An 8,732-nucleotide genomic window follows, 5' to 3' on the forward strand; every position below is an offset into this window, starting at 1 on the left:
CACATGGCGGACAGAGCGCTCCATGATACACTTAGAGGAGGCAATTTTCACTGAATCACTCACAACACAGTCCTTGTCCCTAAGCACTTGGGAGGCTTCCACTGGGAAGCGAGCGATTAGCAATGTCTCTGTACTCAAAATCTCTGTTACATCCTGCAGGGGGTAAAGGGTTGATACCTTACCACTGCATTGATTCAGAGTGCACAAAGTCTGCTCAAGAGATCTGTGACTTATTTGACATCTCTTTCCTCTTGACCAGCCAGAAAACATCATAGATACCAGAAGCACACAGTGTTGCCATTCCCCATATCACTTATACCATTTTAACACAACTCAATGTGTTTCCACCAATACTGGGAAACACACTAAAGAACTTATCCTTTTTGGATTTTCTAACTAATAGTTCTAAGTGGATGCACCTGTTATAGTAGGGTGGACATTAGAAGATCTTTAAGATTGTTACCCATGTATATGCAAATATAATATATGTATGCTTAATCATTTTGCAAGTAACGAGGGTTTGTTTTAACCGGACCCTATTAGGGCATTTTTTTATTAAGTTTTATGAGTTTAAAGGTTATTTGGTTTATTTATTACCCAGGTGGGATCATTTCAAATTTGTATTTTATTTTCAGAACTATTAGGTTTTTGATATTATTAAAAGTATATTTGTATCGCACACGTTTAGAGTGTGGTCTCATTTGAAATCTCTTGACCTCTAAGAACTAGGGTTCTTTTTTAACTGATTCCGTGCGCAGGAGTATATATAACTTTTTTCCTTAGAGATATTCATAGCATGGCGGCAGCATAAGTGTGTCAGGAGTGCAGTGAGGCGGACGCAAGAGCCACAATATTCGAGGAAGGTGTAGAGGCTGCAGGTAGGTTTGCTCTGGGTTCAAGAGGTATGGGGGCACAGCGACTGGCACCAGCATAAACAGGGGCAGCAGATATTGTAGACATTGGGAGAACCGAACTGTTGTGCTTTGTAGTCTGGATAAAAGGAAATGGACATCTGCCATTGATAATTTTGTACCAATACACTTTAGAAGATCAGCTTACTTCAAAAGGTCTATAAGGAGCTCATCTTACTATTAGTAACCAGTATTGGATCAGGATGCTCAGTTCACCATGAAGGAACATGATATTAAAACGATAATTAATACATTATAAGAAAAATGTAAACAACATGTGAAGTTGTATTAATATTCTGACTTAATGGAAAGAGCAACAAACAAAAAGGAGATCATTATTATTTGTATTACTTTTCTTCTAAATTGTAATTTGAGGACCATAATTGGATCAACAAAGGTGTGTGGTTTGGACAAAGCTCAAAAACTCCAGTGATAAGGATGTTATGTTTAATGTCATGTCGTGATGTAGGCTTCTTTCTGCAGTATAAATAAAGTGGCTCTGGATGGATAATTTACATCAAACCTTCAGATCTTCCAGAAGTGTTGCATTTGAAGACTCAATATCCCACCATTAGCATCATGAAAACTGCTGTTGCCTTTCTGTTGGTGGCTCTAAGCTGCTGCTTTGGTAAGTAAGATTGAAGCAGTAAATTATTGAACATGTTTTTCTTTTTCACTGTGGGAAACTTAGGGGAGATGTACTAGACAGCAGTAAAGAGACTTTTATGACAGTAAAACGTGTTATGGCTACTAAGGTGTTTCTATAGATGTAACCATTCTTACAGCAGTTTTAAAATGTTTTTTTTTTTTAATGTAGCTCCACAGAATGGGATCTGGGAGAAGTCTTATGGCTAAGCTAAGCAACATGACAATAAGCTAATTGGGGAAGGTTTTATATTTAAGACACTGGTAGCCATGAGACACATGTAGCTAGGTGATTGTGATTTACAGTAGAATTACATTTTAAATCTGTAATACCATTTAAATACAAAATAAATAAATCGCACTGTTTTGCTAAACAGCTGAACAATGGCTGATTGCTTGTTTAATTGAATAAAATAAGTATATCAATAATATCATATTTTAACCAAACAGATTCAAATTTAAATAAAATTAAAAGTAATTTGCTTATTTATAAGTTAAGACACGTTGGAATGAGCTGCATCTCTCTTCCCTTAAGTCCTAAAGTGGTTTCAAGAGTAAAATAAAGCAATACGCAATATGTTGCAAGATGCATTAGCAATGAAGGGGTTAACAAGTACTTCATTAGAACATGCTAACCCCAGGAGGATTACAGTAAATAGATTGAAAAGGTCATATAAAATGTCTATGGACACATTATAACTTCATTCCTCACTCTAAAAAAATGTTGCCACTTGTATAACTTTAAATTCTTCCATTCTGGCTCACAGTATTTGCTAAATCAGTCTAAATTGTGCATTCTGGCTGAAGAATACAGAAACAGGAAGAAACAAATACTACAATAGGAGTCTTCTGCATGTTATCCTCAGGAAGACACCGCTTGTATAGGGACAGTTGCATCCATATCCATGAGACATGGATTGTTTGCACAAAAAAACGTTTGTAAATACAGCAATATGGAATGTCCCATAGAATACCACATGGTCTGGCCATGATACAATGTGTTTTGACACCTTCCAAACCACTGCTTAGAAAATATTCTTTTATGTCCCATAGATAAATTTGCAACTTTTTTCAAGGCTTAAAAATACATAATTTGCTAAGGTTTTCCCCATTTAAAACAAAGATAATTCATTCAGTAAGAAATAAATGTAATGTTCTTGTTTTTTGTAGATGTTTACAAAGTTTGTGTATTGTGCTGTATGTCTAAGTTTTGTTATAGTATCTGTTTCAAAGTGATTATTTTAAATGGTGCAGGTAGTGATAGAAGTACCTCCTTTTGGAAAATGTCATGAAGATGCTGTGACAAAGCCATTCAATATGCAGTAAACTGTTTCTCCAAAGCAGGCTTGGTCCTTCCATATTGAATAAGGGCCTTAGTTCTAAACATTAAGAATATAATCAGAAATACATTTATTGATCTCTAATTCATGAAGATGTTGCTATGTTTATGTTAACTTATTGTCTTTGAATTCTAGATTCTTCTGCAGCCACTAAAATCAAGGCATCATGTCTTACCATACTTTTGCAGGTATAATATTGATCTTTTTTCATACATGCTGTTTATTTTATAGACTGTTGGACTGTAGATGAACAGAAAATCTTGAATTGACCATGAACACATTTTTCAAAACGAGGCTCTTTGCGGATACAAGTGTATCTTTTAATCTGTGGTATAACTGTGATATGAATACCCTGTGCCTCTACCCTATACCTTGACTTACCCATGCCTCAATCTGGTCCCTTCCCCCAAGTCCCCAAGAACCACACTAAACAACTTCTTGGGATGAAAAAACAGTTTATTATAATAACAACCTTTTAAGCACAGCATGATACTCATAACAATTATCCATACTAGGGACCCAGCCAGATGACTCGGTTACTATTAACAAAGAACGCAAAGGATACTTTCATCTCATACCCACATCACCACTCGCTTCCCAGGCCACATGGCACAAAACACACCATACAGAAGTACACCACCATCCCGAGCCGGGAAAAGCATCATGTTCATCAATCTTCCTGGTCTAACACAAGGAGCCAATACTAATGAGGTCCTCCCCCCCACCCCTATATTACAATTATCAAGCTATAACATCCCCAAGCTGTGACGTTTTAAATGAGATATGACAACCCCTTTTGAAATTGACATCCCTTTTAATATCATAAAACAGGGTGGGTGTGTGGGAAATTCTCTTCAGTGAATCCTTGCAAATAGATGGAGGTAAGATTGCTTCCCCCCTCCTTATATACCAATCCTAACTTGACCTAACAGCTCTTTAGGAGAGAGGGCCCTTTGCATTAAGCCATACCACACATCCCCTTACAGGTTCAGGGCTCTGTTAACCCTTATTCTCTAAGGGGATAATATAGTGGGATTTATGCCATGTATAATAGCCAAAAACAGAATGCAATTTGAGGTGATGAAATAAAAGAAATCTCTCTTCCTGTCTTTCTTTCCAATAAAACTGGGGAGAGGTGAGAATAATGGCTCTGACTTTCCAGGTCATATGCCATCTCAGACCTCTGGATATGTGTAGTTAGAGGGAAAAGCTCTTTTGCGCTAATGACCATTATAGTTAATAGAGGAAAACAACATTTACCCTGTGTTAGTGAGCTTTAAAGACACATGTACTGTAGCATTTAATGCTCAACACCTCGTTAACTGAATAATGGAGCTAGTAGATATGCAATGTTATGATCAAGCCTAATTTGGATATAATTTGCCTTATAGTTAGCGGTAGGAAACATGGCTTAACGTTATGTTAATTTCCTTTTAACATACAGTGGCGACACTGTTTATTCTAATACGGCCGTAACCACGGTGTTGGCAAATTTTCGGGAAGGCGGTGATTCATTTGGGTTTTCCCCGGCGTGTGCGGCGCATCACTCTGGCGCCGGTCACATGTTTCAGGGTTCCCCGGCATCCCCGAAGGCTTCAGAGGCAGCAGGGGTAAGAGGGAAGCTGCGCAAAGCTGCGCAAAGCTGCGAAAAGCTGGAGCAGCCAGGGGGAGCAGCCAGGGGTTCAGGGAAGGGGAGGGGAAGCATTTGAATTAAACACACGGGAAGGGTAAGATGCGGCTCGCTCGCGGCTGCGTTTTGGCGCCAGCCGGGCTCCAGCTGAAAAAAGCCCCGTTCATAAAGGGCAAATGTTAGAATAAACTGTGTCGGTGCAGTACACAGTTAAGAATGTGACGTTAAGTTCCCATCATGTTCAGTCACTTAATGTAACTCTGTGGTTTTTGACCTTTATAGAGTTATAGGGGTTATTTATTTAAGTCTCCCAGCTGCAATATTCCCCTTGGTCTCTCGCTCCAAACCATTCAGCACTTCATCTTTATTCTATTTCTGCCTTTTACGTGTGACGAAGGTTTAAGGCTTTATTAATAAGAAGTGCTACTCCATATAACACCATCTATGCTGGAAGTCATTTTAAGACCACAGTTAAGGCAATAGGCAAAGAAGGGACATATTTATTCATTAGTGTCACTCCACACAGATATCTTCAATAATAGATGCTACCTTACTGTCAATCACTTGAATGGATCATAAAGCGCTATATTTATTAAAACAAATATAATCACTGCGCTTCTCCATGTAAAGAGCATGCAGCTAGTGAAGGAAATGGCCATACAAATGTGCAAAACAGAAAGTGAATCCCTGCGCTTCTCCCATAGGGATAGCAATCAATGGGGAATATATATATATGTATGGTGTAAATATCTATAAGAAAAAAGGAGACTTTTGGTATACATCCTTTGATCAAATAATGCCAAGCCTGCTAACCACGTCAAGGTAAGTCTCTTTAGCAGGTCCCTACGCTAAATGCATACTAGTGTTATGTGAAATAAGCCCAGAAGGGGTTAAAATATCAAAGCATATGCTTGTATAACCTAGTGCAATTAAAAACTGGTATATACCAGTACATGTAAGTGAAGTGAAATAAGGGGACCTTGCTAGGAGATTATATACCTAGAAGAGGAGGGGCTGGCCTGCCACAAACTGCTCAATAAGCAGTTGCAGATGATTGGCTAAATATATTCAATTACACCATAGTAGTGTTGCCCTCTAGGAGCGTGCTGCAAAGGATTAAAATCGGCCCAACAAATAATGTAAAACAAATATAATCACTGCGCTTCTCCATGTAAAGAGCATGCAGCTAGTGAAGGAAATGGCCATACAAATGTGCAAAACAGAAAGTGAATCCCTGCGCTTCTCCCATAGGGATAGCAATCAATGGGGAATATATATATATGTATGGTGTAAATATCTATAAGAAAAAAGGAGACTTTTGGTATACATCCTTTGATCAAATAATGCCAAGCCTGCTAACCACGTCAAGGTAAGTCTCTTTAGCAGGTCCCTACGCTAAATGCATACTAGCCAATCACCTGCAACTGCTTATTGAGCAGTTTGTGGCAGGCCAGCCCCTCCTCTTCTAGGTATATAATCTCCTAGCAAGGTCCCCTTATTTCACTTCACTTACATGTACTGGTATATACCAGTTTTTAATTGCACTAGGTTATACAAGCATATGCTTTGATATTTTAACCCCTTCTGGGCTTATTTCACATAACACTAGTATGCATTTAGCGTAGGGACCTGCTAAAGAGACTTACCTTGACGTGGTTAGCAGGCTTGGCATTATTTGATCAAAGGATGTATACCAAAAGTCTCCTTTTTTCTTATAGATATTTACACCATACATATATATATATTCCCCATTGATTGCTATCCCTATGGGAGAAGCGCAGGGATTCACTTTCTGTTTTGCACATTTGTATGGCCATTTCCTTCACTAGCTGCATGCTCTTTACATGGAGAAGCGCAGTGATTATATTTGTTTTACATTATTTGTTGGGCCGATTTTAATCCTTTGCAGCACGCTCCTAGAGGGCAACACTACTATGGTGTAATTGAATATATTTAGCCAATCACCTGCAACTGCTTATTGAGCAGTTTGTGGCAGGCCAGCCCCTCCTCTTCTAGGTATATAATCTCCTAGCAAGGTCCCCTTATTTCACTTCACTTACATGTACTGGTATATACCAGTTTTTAATTGCACTAGGTTATACAAGCATATGCTTTGATATTTTAACCCCTTCTGGGCTTATTTCACATAACACTAGTATGCATTTAGCGTAGGGACCTGCTAAAGAGACTTACCTTGACGTGGTTAGCAGGCTTGGCATTATTTGATCAAAGGATGTATACCAAAAGTCTCCTTTTTTCTTATAGATATTTACACCATACATATATATATATTCCCCATTGATTGCTATCCCTATGGGAGAAGCGCAGGGATTCACTTTCTGTTTTGCACATTTGTATGGCCATTTCCTTCACTAGCTGCATGCTCTTTACATGGAGAAGCGCAGTGATTATATTTGTTTTACATTATTTGTTGGGCCGATTTTAATCCTTTGCAGCACGCTCCTAGAGGGCAACACTACTATGGTGTAATTGAATATATTTAGCCAATCACCTGCAACTGCTTATTGAGCAGTTTGTGGCAGGCCAGCCCCTCCTCTTCTAGGTATATAATCTCCTAGCAAGGTCCCCTTATTTCACTTCACTTACATGTACTGGTATATACCAGTTTTTAATTGCACTAGGTTATACAAGCATATGCTTTGATATTTTAACCCCTTCTGGGCTTATTTCACATAACACTAGTATGCATTTAGCGTAGGGACCTGCTAAAGAGACTTACCTTGACGTGGTTAGCAGGCTTGGCATTATTTGATCAAAGGATGTATACCAAAAGTCTCCTTTTTTCTTATAGATATTTACACCATACATATATATATATTCCCCATTGATTGCTATCCCTATGGGAGAAGCGCAGGGATTCACTTTCTGTTTTGCACATTTGTATGGCCATTTCCTTCACTAGCTGCATGCTCTTTACATGGAGAAGCGCAGTGATTATATTTGTTTTACATTATTTGTTGGGCCGATTTTAATCCTTTGCAGCACGCTCCTAGAGGGCAACACTACTATGGTGTAATTGAATATATTTAGCCAATCACCTGCAACTGCTTATTGAGCAGTTTGTGGCAGGCCAGCCCCTCCTCTTCTAGGTATATAATCTCCTAGCAAGGTCCCCTTATTTCACTTCACTTACATGTACTGGTATATACCAGTTTTTAATTGCACTAGGTTATACAAGCATATGCTTTGATATTTTAACCCCTTCTGGGCTTATTTCACATAACACTAGTATGCATTTAGCGTAGGGACCTGCTAAAGAGACTTACCTTGACGTGGTTAGCAGGCTTGGCATTATTTGATCAAAGGATGTATACCAAAAGTCTCCTTTTTTCTTATAGATATTTACACCATACATATATATATATTCCCCATTGATTGCTATCCCTATGGGAGAAGCGCAGGGATTCACTTTCTGTTTTGCACATTTGTATGGCCATTTCCTTCACTAGCTGCATGCTCTTTACATGGAGAAGCGCAGTGATTATATTTGTTTTACATTATTTGTTGGGCCGATTTTAATCCTTTGCAGCACGCTCCTAGAGGGCAACACTACTATGGTGTAATTGAATATATTTAGCCAATCACCTGCAACTGCTTATTGAGCAGTTTGTGGCAGGCCAGCCCCTCCTCTTCTAGGTATATAATCTCCTAGCAAGGTCCCCTTATTTCACTTCACTTACATGTACTGGTATATACCAGTTTTTAATTGCACTAGGTTATACAAGCATATGCTTTGATATTTTAACCCCTTCTGGGCTTATTTCACATAACACTAGTATGCATTTAGCGTAGGGACCTGCTAAAGAGACTTACCTTGACGTGGTTAGCAGGCTTGGCATTATTTGATCAAAGGATGTATACCAAAAGTCTCCTTTTTTCTTATAGATATTTACACCATACATATATATATATATTCCCCATTGATTGCTATCCCTATGGGAGAAGCGCAGGGATTCACTTTCTGTTTTGCTATATTTATTAAGCCATGTCTGAATGTGTCTTATGTAGTAGCACAGTTTAGTAAATATGGCCCTTATGCTTTATGAACATGATTGCATGCAATGGATCACTTTTTTACTCACTTGCGTCTTCAATTTTGTAAATCATGAATTTCTTTATAGAGAGATGCTCCTGCCCTTCTTCTGAAGCTACATGATCTTCTCTGTCTCTACCAGCAAGGAAAGG

General features: G+C 38.5%; 1 long non-coding RNA gene across 1 annotated transcript; it reads left to right on the forward strand.

Annotated features, from left to right (window-relative positions):
• The first annotated feature begins 1,394 nt into the window (after positions 1-1,394).
• On the forward strand, positions 1,395-8,732 carry LOC142494453 (uncharacterized). Its single transcript, XR_012801447.1, has 3 exons — positions 1,395-1,539; positions 3,032-3,084; positions 8,669-8,732. It is a non-coding gene; the product is annotated as an uncharacterized LOC142494453 (long non-coding RNA).

Source organism: Ascaphus truei, chromosome 5 (assembly GCF_040206685.1).
Source record: "Ascaphus truei isolate aAscTru1 chromosome 5, aAscTru1.hap1, whole genome shotgun sequence".
NCBI lineage: Eukaryota > Metazoa > Chordata > Amphibia > Anura > Ascaphidae > Ascaphus > Ascaphus truei.